The 13,571-nt window shown below is 41.9% G+C and overlaps 1 protein-coding gene across 4 annotated transcripts in view; it reads left to right on the forward strand.

Moving 5' to 3' along the window:
- ADAMTS2 (ADAM metallopeptidase with thrombospondin type 1 motif 2) overlaps window positions 1-13,571 on the forward strand; it is a 176,652-nt gene that overhangs the window by 96,018 nt on the left and 67,063 nt on the right. The window lies entirely within an intron of this gene.

Genomic DNA, 13,571 nt, shown 5'->3' on the forward strand with positions numbered 1-13,571 from the left:
TGAAGTGCTGGGCTGGTGACAGGATATAATTTGTGGCACTTGATGACCTGATGTACTGCCAGGGATACAGCAGAAATTTCCATGCTGTATGGGAATGAAACCTTTCCTTAGGTTTGTCTTGAGATTACCTGCCGCAGCAGTGAGGATATTCATCGTGCTGCTGCTCAGTCTGTGTCAGACTGCTGTATAAAGGAGGTTGGTGTGATGAAAAGTGTTTGCTTTAGTTCTAACAAGAGGAGAATTTTGTCTTTGAAGAGGAACAGAAGAAAATGTCCCATACAAAATGGCATAAGACTGGAGTTCTGTGTAAGGGGAAAGGCTGAAGAGAGCAACTCAGTTTTTTAGTGAGAAAGAACAAATATCAGGTCCTGTGCGTGGTGCCAAGGGTCTTGGAGGGCAAATCTTTTATTACTTTAAAATTGCAAGTTAAAAACCAGATTTGTTTCTACATTCTCAGGGCAGGATGCTATTCTTAGAGATTAAGTTGTGTAACTTGGGGCGTGACATACTGTAGCCTTCATATGAAAATGGCTGGAGCTTTGCTCCAGTTTAATATGTGGAAATGCAGCTGTGACTTCTGAAATGTCCTCCAGCGTGCAGGTATGCACTGAATGCACACAGCATGATTACCCAAAACCCCCAATGATTAGGTCATTTGTCCTTTGCCAAGCCTGGGAAAGTCTCTTACTTGGTGCTTGTATTCCTTGGGCTGGGAATAAAGCATCCATACTCCCTGGGCTGCAGAATTTTGCTTAAAATTCCTTGCAACAGTTAAAGAGAGAAGCTTCACTTATTTAATTTACTGACTTGAGTTCCAGGATCCTGAATGTTCCTCCAGCTTCTAGCAATTAAATAGCAGTGCTGGTGTCTGGACAGACCCAAGGGGCCCGGCTGTGCTTTTACGGGCACAAAGTTCTCTCCTACAACGTGCTCTGATAAATAGCCATTGTGTTGCATGCTGTGTTCCCATTACCAGGAGTTCCACAAGAGCATCACTCTGCAGTGAGCTGGGATCAAGCTTTGAAATAATCTGCTTAGAGATTTGAAATGGTATTTAAAAAATAGTGGGATGTTGATTGTGAGCTGCTCGCTTCTTCCTAGCAAGTTAGAAGCAAAGATCATGGTTGGGGTTTTGAGCTGACTTGTCTTTTGAGTATGAGACCAATCAGTTGAGCTAATGATATCTCCAAACTAACAAAACACTATTCTGGTGGGTTTGGAAAGCAAAAATATGAGATAAATACCTCACAGTCCTCTCAGCGACAGGATTATCTCTGGCACAGATGATGTCTGCTTAGTAATGCTTATGTTCTTGGTTGCATTGTGGTTGTTTTGTGAAGATTAGGATGGAACTGTGGCTCTCTAAGTTAGTGGGAAAATCTCCTATTAGTGTCAGGGCTTGAAAATGTGCTTGTGAATTTTGGAGCAGAGGTTTTGTTTAAGGACTATCCTGAAACTGGGCATAAGACAGGACCGGGACAATAGGAAGGAAGAGAAATGTGAAATACCTGGAATACTGGAAAGGCTGAGCAGCCCACACACATGTCTGTGATGCTGTCCCTATAGACTTTTCTACTCCATAAAATGTATTTAATCTATGGCAGCATGTACATAATCAGCTGTTGCATCTTTTTTCTTTTCTTATGCAGTTTTATCCTGGATGTCAAGCGTCTCTCCAGGATCTCAGTCTTTTTAATGTTCAGGATACTAGATGATGGTTTAGATCTCTACATGAAGGATACTCAGCTGTGTCTGCCTGCAGACAATTGAGTTATATCTTTATTAGCTTAAATAAAAGGTGGATAACGGAGTTGTGGATATTTTCCACTGATGCATAGTTTCAGTGTGACTGCAGCTCATGCCTTACGATGTTTGAAATGGCTTTGGTGTGTTTTTCTGTCTCTCTTGCTCTGCTGAGCGCATACCCACTTCTCAGAACTATTGACAAGGTTACTTCAATTCACCCACATATTTGGATTAGTTTTTCACTGGTCTCCATGGTAAATAACAGAACTAAGGGCCTTGGCCGCATGGAAGCTGGAAGAACAATGCGAGAACATCTGTGCTGCCTGCACACGTTATTTGAAAATCCCTTCTGTCTAGGTATCAAAAATGCATGACAGCTGTGAAGGACCTACAATTCCTTCAGTGCAACTAAAAGATTAAAACCCCCAGAAGGCTGGAATTGCATTTCGAGCAATCGCATCCAAGAGACTTTCTGAGGCAGCTGCTGTGGAAAAAATGTAAATGCTTTTTTATGATATCTACTGGAACAGGACTGTAAAGAAGTTAGGCTGGGACTTTGAGAAATTGAATCTCTCTTTTGCTTGCTGTGGGTTGTCATCCCAACACCTGCCTGCCTCTGGGAAGATGCTATTTTAAACGCTGCAGTGCTGTGGGAAGAGGGCTGAAAACCACGCTGGGGTATGGAAATCACTGTGGGATATGGCTATCACCTTGAGCAGTTTGGAAGCTTTCATCTCTATCCTGAAGAATCAGAAATACCATGGAGAACAACTGCTGAACCTGGTGGTTGTTCCCAACTGGGCAGGTCTCTTCTCCTCTGGTGTGCCAGGTCAGACCCTTGCGTGGTGGGTCAGTGCACCCAGGGATGCACAAAGCCCCATTTGCTGTATGCCACAGTGTTGTGACAAACCCTCAGGGGCATTACTGGGCTGATTTCAGAAGGTGTCTGGTTCAGTGGATACCACCTTACTAAAGATGATCACCTGAATTACACCCCATGCAGTTTCTGTTCTTTGTTTCTAGCGTGGAGACCAGGTGAGAAAAACATCTACTGAATATGACTGCTTCAGCGTGTCACTGCATCTTACCTGCTTGCAATAGAGTGTTTGTGAATGTGCTGTAGTTAAAAATATACAATAGAACCTGCCTGATTTATGTGGTGGTTTTGGTTTTTTTTTTTATGTGGGTAATAAACTCACTGGAAAATGTGGTCTAAATTACCTGTGATACCCACTAATGCACTGAGCAGGATGGGGAAGGTAACTCCCAGTGATGACTTGTTGGGGTAGTGAGGCTCTTGGGATGTGCAGGGAGGGTGCTTGGTGTCCTGCTTAATTTATTGCTGCCCTAACACAGGGTGAGGATAAGGCTGGGGACACATCCACAGGCACTGTGGCAGGTCTGGGAAGGCAGGTTTCTCTCTTTTGGGTGCCCAGTATTGCTGTCTCCAAGTAGAAGTCTCCTCTGACCTTTGCTTGGTGGCACAGAGGCTCTAGGTGTGATTGTCTCCAGGCTGCTGTCAGCCTGTCCTTCTGAAAGGCCAGCTGATTAATGTGAAATTTGCTGTTATTTGATATACAGCATCTTCTAACAAAGTCTAAAGAAAGATGTGATGAAAGGTTTATATGTAAGTAATTATAATGCTGCTGTATTCGGTGCAGGCAGAAATTAATATATGAGGTGAAAATGTCAAAATAAAAGGTCATGAAAGTGAATTACAAAGAAAGTTGAGCATTAGCTAAGAGGCAGTGTTTGTTGGCAGAAGCTCCCTCCTGTATGAAAAAGGTTAGGAAGGGGCCTTATAAAGACTGCATATTTCACACACAATTAAAATTCTCCATTGGTTCTCTTCAAGAGTCACAGTTAAACAAGGACAATTAATATAATGAAAAATCCATGTTTATAGCTTCTGGCTTTTGCCTGGGGACGCTTCATAAGCCAAAAGTGACCCTTTCCCTTAGAGGTGATTCCAAGAGCTTGACATGACATAGGTGGGGCAAGGGAAATCTGTTCAAAGAAAACAGAGTTCTTCAGTAATAGCCACCGATTATAAACACAAGTGAGAGACGTTTAGCAACGCTGTTCTTCATAATAAACCAAGCTATCCCTTTATATAAGGAGAGCAGCCATGAAGCATTAAATAATGATTTAGTAGGGCAGAGAGTGGCGGAATCACTGCTTCTATTTTAGCAATAAGCAATAATAATAAATTGTTTAGGAGGATGCTACAGAAGAAAGTGTTGGAGGAAATGCACAATGATTGATTTTTCAGAATTAAACTATGCAGGCATGCTGAATCAATGAGCTCTTTGTGCTTAAAGCTTCACCTACTCTGGCTGCTGGAACTGGAAAATTACGTTGTCAAAACCCCCATAATAGCTATAAATAGCTACATTAGTGTCTTAAAGTTAATCTACTTGATTCCAGTAGAATACTGATTGTTTTCTGGTTTTCATAAGTTGCCTTGTAAATTGAGTTGTTTGAATTGCTGGTTTTCTTTCCAGCAGAGATTTGCTATTACAGCTGTTGTCCTACTCTATGTAGATTTCAAGGATTATTCATTCATTTACTTAATGTATTGTCTCAAATTACTTATGCAAAGTAATGGCAATGTGATGGGGGTGTTATTGATCATTTTTGCTCTTGTAAATGTACTTTGAGAAGGCAGATTAAGTGAATCTTAACAAAATCTCAAGTTAAGTACTAAAAGGATTTCTGTTTTGGCAAGTTGCTGTGGGAAGTGTGCTCTAGACCTTGCATAACCTGGCACGGATCTATGGCAGCTGGTGAAGCACTGACTTCTGGGGGTGATGCACTAGCAAAGGAACCGTGTGTGGTATTCTGCTTGGAAGACTGAAAGTGGCTCTTATCCTCAGGTGCACAGAAACCTCTTGCACATAGTATTCACTTTGGACCATCTTTATTGATAGCTGTACCTGAGCCTTCATAAATTTTTAACACAGCTGCACTGTATGCAATGTAAGAAAATGCTGTCTCCTCACTAGAGGACCTCAGTAGACCTGCTGGCTGCAGTGAGCCTGCATCCTGCCCACGTAATGGAAGTGCTGCCCACAAACCACTGATGTCAATACCAAGGCTTGTCTGTGGTTTCACACCAGTTGCACGTACAAGGTCCAAATCCAAAATAGATGTATCCATGCATTTACTGTAGTGTAATTAATTTATCTCACACAGAGCTTCCTGTTCTCCAGACCACCATGAATGACTGTAGCTACCCTCTTATTAGATCCATTGCTCCATAAAATAATATCCCTTGATTTTTAAATCTATTTTAAGGAGGAAGAGTTTGTCCATGTGTATAACTCTCCCTTTCCCAACTTTCCATCATTTGCCTCTTGTCTCCTTCCCCAGCATCCAGCCCTCTGCCCCACTTTGGTATCCTCAGCCAACCAGCCACCAGCAGCAGGTGTAAGAGGAGGTAGTTTCTTGCATTATTAAAACATTAGTATTAATTAAAATCATATTTTATTTCCCTCTTCTGCTACTCCTGTGTTACATGAATGGGATAGCTCTGGTGTGACCAGCTGGGGTTTTATTTGCCTGACATTCCTGGGCTGGGTTGCAGTGGAGGAGTTTTTTGATGGCATGGTTCAGCTGTGGGTGTACTTCCCTTCTGAAAAATGACTTTGCAGAGCTGACATTGTGGAGTTCCATACGCATTGCTGTGGAAATGCTGCCAGATTTCACTGCACTATTAGAAATAGAGCATTTCTTGAGTGCTGAGCTATGTAAAGTTGGGCTTGGATCACAAAATCAAGTTGGTTTCTCTCCTACTCACTCATCAGCAACAACAGTCTTGGACTCAGAATTTAGGTGACAATCTTGTTGCATCAGTTGAAATACAACCCAGATAATTTTTTCTATACGTATCTTGATCCTGGAGTAAAACAAACCACCAGTATTAATTATGAGTAGAAATAGGTCAGCTACAAAATACAGCTAGAAACAAAAGCATGACTTGATGTATCTTTTGAAGTCAGGCATGGGCTAAGTGTAAATCTTAAATCTCCTGAAATTGTTTTTTTGACAGGATTAATAACCTGTGTCTTACCTTGTTTGGATCTTATGTGCTCTGTGCCAGGCTCCTGAGACCATGGATGCTGCTGCTGTTGTGTCACAGCCTCACTAATGTGACTGTCAGCTGGAGGGTTGGAGAGTGGTTCAGTCTCTGTCCTTTGGCTGTTCCCAGGATTGCAAAATCACCATTTCCAGAGCAGCTGACCTCTAAGAGGAGGTGTTTCCTTCGAGTGCCAAGGCAGTCTGTGCTGAGCTCTGCTGGGTGAAGTTGGTGGCTGCAGGATGCTCCTGCACCCACTCAGCCTGGCAGTAGATGTAACGCTATTTAAGAGGGCAGTGGGCTCACTGAGGGTTGGGGTTTCTTTTAGCTTTTTATGGAACTTGGAACATCTGAATCTAGAACTGCAATATAAAACATAATTATCAAATGGTAATGCCTTTGATGTGATTCAGTTATGAAAGATGGAAATTATTCTATATAGATACTTCTATTACTTAAATCATAAGCAGAGTCGGTATTTCTGATGCTTCTCTTTTAGCAGCTTAGAATATCCTTATGATACGACCTGTTCTGAATGCATCTTCTTTGGCTTGTACTCCATGTTCACCACCACGATGTTTGAAAACCTTTCACTTCAGTAGCTTAGTGAAGTGCTCACATCCCCATATCCCTGTTTGGGGAGAGGCACGGTGGCCACTGTTACTTACTCTTTGTGTGCTGTCTTTCTGCAGATACAAAACCATTCCTGCCTTTTTCACTTTGCTTATCATTATTGCTGTTTAATGATAGAGATTCCAAGGGAATACACAAAGCGAGGAAATCTTGGAAACCTCTCCACAGGGTGTTGTGGAGAGTGAATATGAGAATGTGCAGTTTAATTAAGACTACCTGGCAGACATTCAGGCAAGGGAGGTCATGTTTAAGTAATTTGCTAGAGTTGTTTGAGGATAAAACTGCCCCAAGAGATAAGGGGAAGTCAGTGAATGTGGTATATTTAAATTTGAAGGTGGTTCCTGCATCCAGAATGAGTTTCCATGCTGTGTCCTGGCAGGAGAAGCTCAGGGCAGTGGCCAGGAGGGCACCAGGTCCATCAGGAAGTGGTATAGGAATAGTAATGATCCTGCTAATCTTATGTAGTAATTCCCATCTGGATTAGCGTTGGGGAAGATGCTGCATTGGAAGTAATGCATCATGTGGTGGGACAGCTGAGGAAGTGGAGAGCATCTATGGACATCAGTGGGAAAAGAAGAGGGCACCAGTAGAAGCCATGTTTGAGGAACCCTGGAGTCAAGGGGACCTTTTAACCATGGCATGCTGCCTGCTCCCCTTCTGGTGTCTGGTGATGAACTCACATGTGTGTAATGCAGGCAGCCAGGGAAACCCCCTCTCCCTTGCAAAGTAATGAAGAAACAGCAGTGTAGACACACCATGGTAAAGGTAAAGTTTTTATTAAGGTATTTGTGCTACACGTATATGGAGTGGGTTTAATCTCGCATAGCAGGAGATTGTATGAGACATATGCAGGAGGATTAACCTTGATTTAACGTGAGCATTCATTTTTTTATTGCTTTTAAATAAATTGCCAGGTTAGTGCTGGATCCTTAAACATGGCAGCACTCACGCTAAGTCTGAATGACAGAAGATTTGAGTGGTTTCAGCATTAAAACATCCAGAGATGCTTTTCACAGCCCTGGACCCAGCTGACATGATGCCAGGAAGCTCCCAGTTTCCCAAATCTCAAAAGGGCTGTGAAGTTAAGCACGGTATTCCCCAGCTTTGGGTTTAAACTTTTAATTCCCAACCTGCCAGGCAGTCAGGGTGGGCCTCTTCTGAAGCTGAATTACCTTTAGCACAGGGTTTTATTAGATGAGGCTTTTCTCAGCCATGTCAGGCATGAAAGACTAAGTACGAATAATGTGTTTAAAAGCTGCATAGAACTGCTGTGTGTAAAACAATGCGTCGCTCTGAAATTGCCAATTGGAGCTCCTGTTTGTTTTGTTGTGTCAGACATGGGCTCTGACATCTTATCCTTTTTTATTTACAGATTAGGAAATAGAAAATCCCCGTTGTTTCTCTCATTTCTAATTGACATTCTAAAGAGGCATGTTCAGTGCAGAGATGTGCATGAGCTGCTGAGTTTTATTGGGTTTTAGTTATGGCTAATAAAACCCATTTTCTGCACGGTTATTTAATTTGCATCTGTAATTGCTGCAGTTGTACATAAATTAGACATGCAATCGGAAGCCTAATTCAGCTTGTCTGCTCCTTCTGCTCCAGCCATAATTATGGAGCTGTGGTAACTTCATGTTAGGAGGCAGAGATTTACAGGAATTTGAGGAAGCAGTTGGCTCCAGGGAAGAAAAGGCTTGTTGCTATCAGCTGCTTACATGGTCATAGAATCATGGAATCCCAGACTGGTTTGGGTTGGAAGGGACCTTAAAGCTCATTCAGTTCCAGCCCCCGCCAACACCTTCCACTAGAGCAGCTTGCTCCAAGCCCTGTCCAACCTGGCCTTGAAGACTGCCAGGGATGGGGCAGCCACAGCTTCTCTGGTTCAGTGTCTATGATGGTTATACTTAGTGCCAGCCTGGACTGGGAATCCTTTGGTAACGCTGCCAGCACAGAGTGGGCAACACAACCTGCCCTGTGGGATTTACAGTCCAAGGAGATCTTGCATGAACTTTGGCAGCAGCCACATGTCATGGTCTGGAGAGGGGGCAGGATATTGTTCACGGACCACTAGGCATGATTTTGGCCTTGATGAGATCGGTAGCTGTAGGTAATGTCTGTGTTGAGCTAAATCCCAGCCTAGAAAACTGGGAAACGAAGACAGAAGAGCTGCATTTGTATCTTTTTTTACCCTCTCTTTGCCTTGACAAATGGCAACTGAGAGTTTCTGCAACAGGCATCAGTCTCCGCAGGTGAATTCAGGACATGTCTGCGAGACCACATGCAGTACTCTATAGGATTTCTTTTTTAATCTTTTCACAAGGAAGTTCAATCAGTTGCCTTAGTTTCTCTGTTTTGAGACTTCAAATGGGCCTGAAATTTGTGACGTTAAGGAATAATCCTGGCAGGTTAATGCTTCAGACATTTTGTTCTTTGCTAACTTTCCTTGTACTTTAGGTGATCCAAATACTGATGTTCTCTTTTTGTCTCCCAGAGCCATGACTTGGCTTTCCAGATGAGTTTTAAAACAGAATTCTAGTGGGATTGTATGATGATATTCAGCCTCCTGAACACATTGCAATGTTTGCAACTTCCTAAGCTAGAGGTGGCTTCTATCAGTGGAAGATAAACACCCCCAGGAGCTTGCGTGGTTCCATACCCTCCTCTCCTCCTCCCTGTTGTAGCCTGCCCTGGTTGGGCACTTTCATACTGTGGAATATGTGTTCACTGAAATGAAACATGAGGTTTTGCTCCATTATTTTATTTTTTACCCTTCAAAAAGCCTGTGCTTCAATTTGGAAATCATTTCAAAACAATCACAGCTTGGTTTTGGTGGACCAGTTATTCAGCAAAATGTAAGGGGTGCCCAGCTGCACTGCAGTATTTCCTTGGACTAACACCAGAAAGTAAGAAACCTTTCTGAATCCTTCAGAAATTTTAGAGATTAGCCAGAAATAGACTGAAAAGAGTGAAAAAGTATTAAAGTTCTCTGATCCTAAGAGAAATATAGGAAAGGTCAAATGGAAGACTTTGCACTGAAGGCAGCCTGGAGCTCAGATGAAGATAAGGTGGAGATCCAGGCTATGGGAGCACCTAGATACCATCAACCCTCTGCTTTCTTTAGAAGCTCAGTGAGACAATAGTAGCTGTTGATACCACTTTTCTAATATAGTTGAAACCACTAAGAAGGTGATGGGTATTGATCAGTGTCAGCTTCAATAGATACATGTCCAGCTCCCACACTGCAGAATATCATCAAGAGTTCTGCAGGTCCAAAATCATGCTTAGTGACTCGTTGGGGCTTCCAGGGCACCAAAGCCAAGTGGAGTCTTTATTGACTGTGGTACTTCCATGTCTTTTTGTTATTCCATAATTGAATAACACTGTTGTTGGTCAAGTGAATGCAGTTCTGTCTGACTTCCAAAACCATTACTTTTCAGCACTGATTTGTGGTCTCAGATCTGCATGAACAGATACTATAGGTGGACTGAATGAGACAGTATTTGTGGTACTTGTGTTGCTGAGGAGACAGGGTACAGTGCTCTTAGGGTGTAATATTGTTTTTAAGAGACCCTGACACCTGGACTATGCCCTCTTCAGCTACCAAAAGATATTACTTTTTCCTCCAGCCTTGCTTCCCTGATGCTATAAGATGTCACTTTATTTCTTTAAAGTGACTTCAGCTTTGCTGTTTGGCTTTATAGACTTCTCTTCTTCTGGGGTAATGGGAAAATGTAAAGCATTTATCTGTTGAACAGCTGATGCAGTAATATTCTCTTGCTCAGCAAGAACCAAAAGAGGAGAGAATCTGTTCTGACTTCAGATGAGGGGACCATGTTACTACTTCTGTTAGCACAGTTTGTGTTGATAATTATTATTTTCAGTGTTTGTTCAGTATTTCTATCTAAACATTAACTTTTGTTGAAGATTAAGAAGATGGATATACTCATGGACAGCTTTTTACCTTCTGGTTTCTAAAATGGAACTTAAAGCACGATGTTATCATTTTTGTATTTGTTCCCTGTCTTTCCATGGTCATCGTTTAACTGATCACGGGCGTTTTCTAGAATCAAGTAAACTAGGAGCAGGTTGGTTAGTCAGTTCTTAACTAGGGAGAAACAGATGATAGAATTCATGTTATCCAAGTTAAGTGTTTGGATAAAACATGTAGCTCATTGCAGAAACTCAGATCTTGAGTGGCTGTTCTTACCAGAAGGTGTTAATTACTGGTTGCCTTCACTACTTAAGTCAGCAGAGCTCTCTGTTAACTTCTCGATTACTCCAAGAACTGCTTTGTAAGGCAGCTTGAAGGGTTTTTTGGTGTTGACTTGGATGTTTCCAATTTACTCTGCAAAAAGAATAGGTTAGAGGCTAAATGGTGTCTATAAACTGTTCCTGTGCAGGAGGCTGAAACTTATGTGAAGCTTTGTCTGGTTTTACCCTTAATATCTTTTGTTTCTCTAACAGCCATTGGCCTGTCTAGCCTCTTTAGCATCAGGCTGGGTTAACGCCATTCAAAGTGAATTGAATTGAATTTTTAAAAGCTGAATATCTCAATTTGCAGTTGTATCTGATAGTTTTATAATGCGTTTGACTCCTTTTCAAAAAGATTTCTAATAAAGGTGTTAGCTAACGAGTTGTCCACCAACCCTCCAACCACTTTCATTTTAGCCATTATTGTGTGTGTGTGTATATATATCTATATATGTAAAAGGCTTCCCAGCCCTTCTTACTGAACATCATTGTGCATTTACTTTCCAAAGTCTGATTTCATTCTCTATAGTAAGAGCAGAGGAGTCATTAATACTAATGCAATCTGATAATGCTCTGCAAAGTGAATACAAATGCAATTTCTGATCACTTTAAACCTTATTTACAGAAAGGTGAGACTGACTTTAATTCAGGAGATAAATTCCTTGCTGCATAATTCTTGAAAGGCTTTTATTTTGATGTGCAGTGATTTGTCCCTATAAGAGAGTCCTCTATCCCTTGCCAAAGAGTATTACATCCTACCAGCTACAACTTGTCTAGTAGGCAAATGACCTCAGTTTGATCAGGCTGCAAGCCAGTCTGAAGGACAAGTCAGACATGGAAGGGTAGAGCTTGCTTATCAATAACCTATGAATAACCAACAGACTTGCAGAGATCCTGGAGGATCCTTCCCTTGGAGGAAAGGGCCTTAAAGCTCTTGCAGTTCCAACCTGCTGCCACGGGCAGGGACACCTTCCACTAGACCAGGGTGCTCCAAGCCCCTGTGTCCAACCTGGCCTTGAACACTGCCAAGGATGGGGCAGCCACAGCTCTGGGCAACTGGTGCCAGTGCCTCAGCACCCTCACAGGGAAGAACTTGTGCCTAATGTCTAATCTAAATTGACTCTCTTTCAATTGAAAATTAATTTTTCATTCACAAAATGTTAACGGATTTCGTGGCAGTGGGTTTGAAACAAACCATTTCTCTTCTTTCCCTTGAAACATGTTTTTAAATGATTCTCTGAACTGAGACTTGAAGTGTTTGATTTTCTATCAAATGAGTAAAAAGAGACTCTGGATGAACTGATTTGTTCATTTCTTTACTTTAAAAAAAAACTTTACTATTTCATTTCTTTACTTACTAAAAACTTCACTATTCAAGTCCATTTGACCCAAAAGGAATTAAAAATATCTTGGACCTGGCAGCAAACTAAACAGCTGCATTTTGACTTGCCTCTAATCCCTTTAAAGCCCACAATTATTAACGCTAAATTTATCTTGAAAAAGAAACCTGAAAGCCCATCCCTTGTGCACTGTGGAGATGGAGCCTTCCAAAGCCAGCCTCTCATCCCTGTGCTCCCTGAAGCTTGGCGGCTGCTCACAGCCTGCAGCTCTTGGGGCTGGGCAGCAGGAGGTGGGAGCCAGCCCCGGCTTCACTTTCCTTGGGGCAGTGGAGATGTGCAGTGTGAAGACCAACCATCATTTCTTTTCACTTTCCCGTTTTGCATTTGTGCTGTTCCAGTTTCTACCTCTTCATTTGCCATCTCCCCAGAGGGTTTTGGGATCCTTGCATCCATCCAGCTCCTTTCCCTCCTCCCTTCTTCCCCCTCTCTCCATCCCTGGTATACATTCATGAAAAGTGCTACATTTTGTAAGCATCTCAGCTACCAGTGTCAGGACCTCGTCTCTTACCCACTGCAATAGGAAGGGCAGCATTTAGCAGTTTGCCTTTTGTAGGGCCTGACAGATTCAGAGCCCTTATACAAATAACAAAGGAAGCCTTTGCCCTTGATTTGGACACGCCTTGGGAATAAACTTCGAGCTTTCAGTAGAGCAGAGACTGTTTCTCTCTTTCAGGGTTTTTTACTGTCATTTTGAAGCTTAAGAAATGCTCCAAGTTTGCTTTGTCTTTCTTACAGTCTCTAATCAGCTGCAGCTGGTTTTGTTATTGCAGAAGGTCCAAGCAGATTTAGCAACAAGGATATTTTCAAAACACAGGTGAAATTATAACTCCTTCTTGCTCTGAATCAAATCCTGCCAGTGTAAGTAGCCAAGGCATCATACATCACGCTGCCTTTGCTCAGCCTGTCCGGATTATGGTTTCTTCTTGTGAAGCTCAAATTAACCTTCCTTTTCTTTCCTGGCTGACTGCTGATTTCTGGCATAACAGTCTGAGCTGAACAAGAGGTTGGTTGAAGTTCAAATTGCAGGCATTTTTCACCCTAGTATCTGGAAAACTTTCCTCCTATGTTATTCTTCACAAGGTGAAACGAGCAGATCATTTACTTTGTCTAATTAAAAGATCGTTATGATTACATAGAGGACAGGAGCTCTTTGCATTGTCATTCGTGTGATACGTTGCTTACACTGATAAGATTTATACTATGTTTGTTATCCTTGGCATTGAAAACACTTAATTGTATAATTTACAGCGTTGTGAGACTTTATACCTGACAAAAGAGCTCCACTTTTAAATGGATGGAATAATTCCATTTTGAAATGCTACCAAAAGGCAAGATTTATTGTTCTGTAGTTATGGCTAAAAAGCACTGGAAAGATGCATATTTGCTTCAGCCATTATTTTTCAGTAGTACTTGCCGTGATGTATGGTGATTTTATGTATTTCTTTGTCTTTTCTCCCTCTTCT

This window comes from Pezoporus flaviventris, unplaced genomic scaffold (genome assembly GCF_033815535.1).
Source record: "Pezoporus flaviventris isolate CSIRO_AGI_PZ_B2104156 unplaced genomic scaffold, CSIRO_AGI_Pfla_v1 ptg000023l, whole genome shotgun sequence".
In the NCBI taxonomy this organism is placed as follows: Eukaryota; Metazoa; Chordata; class Aves; order Psittaciformes; family Psittacidae; genus Pezoporus; species Pezoporus flaviventris.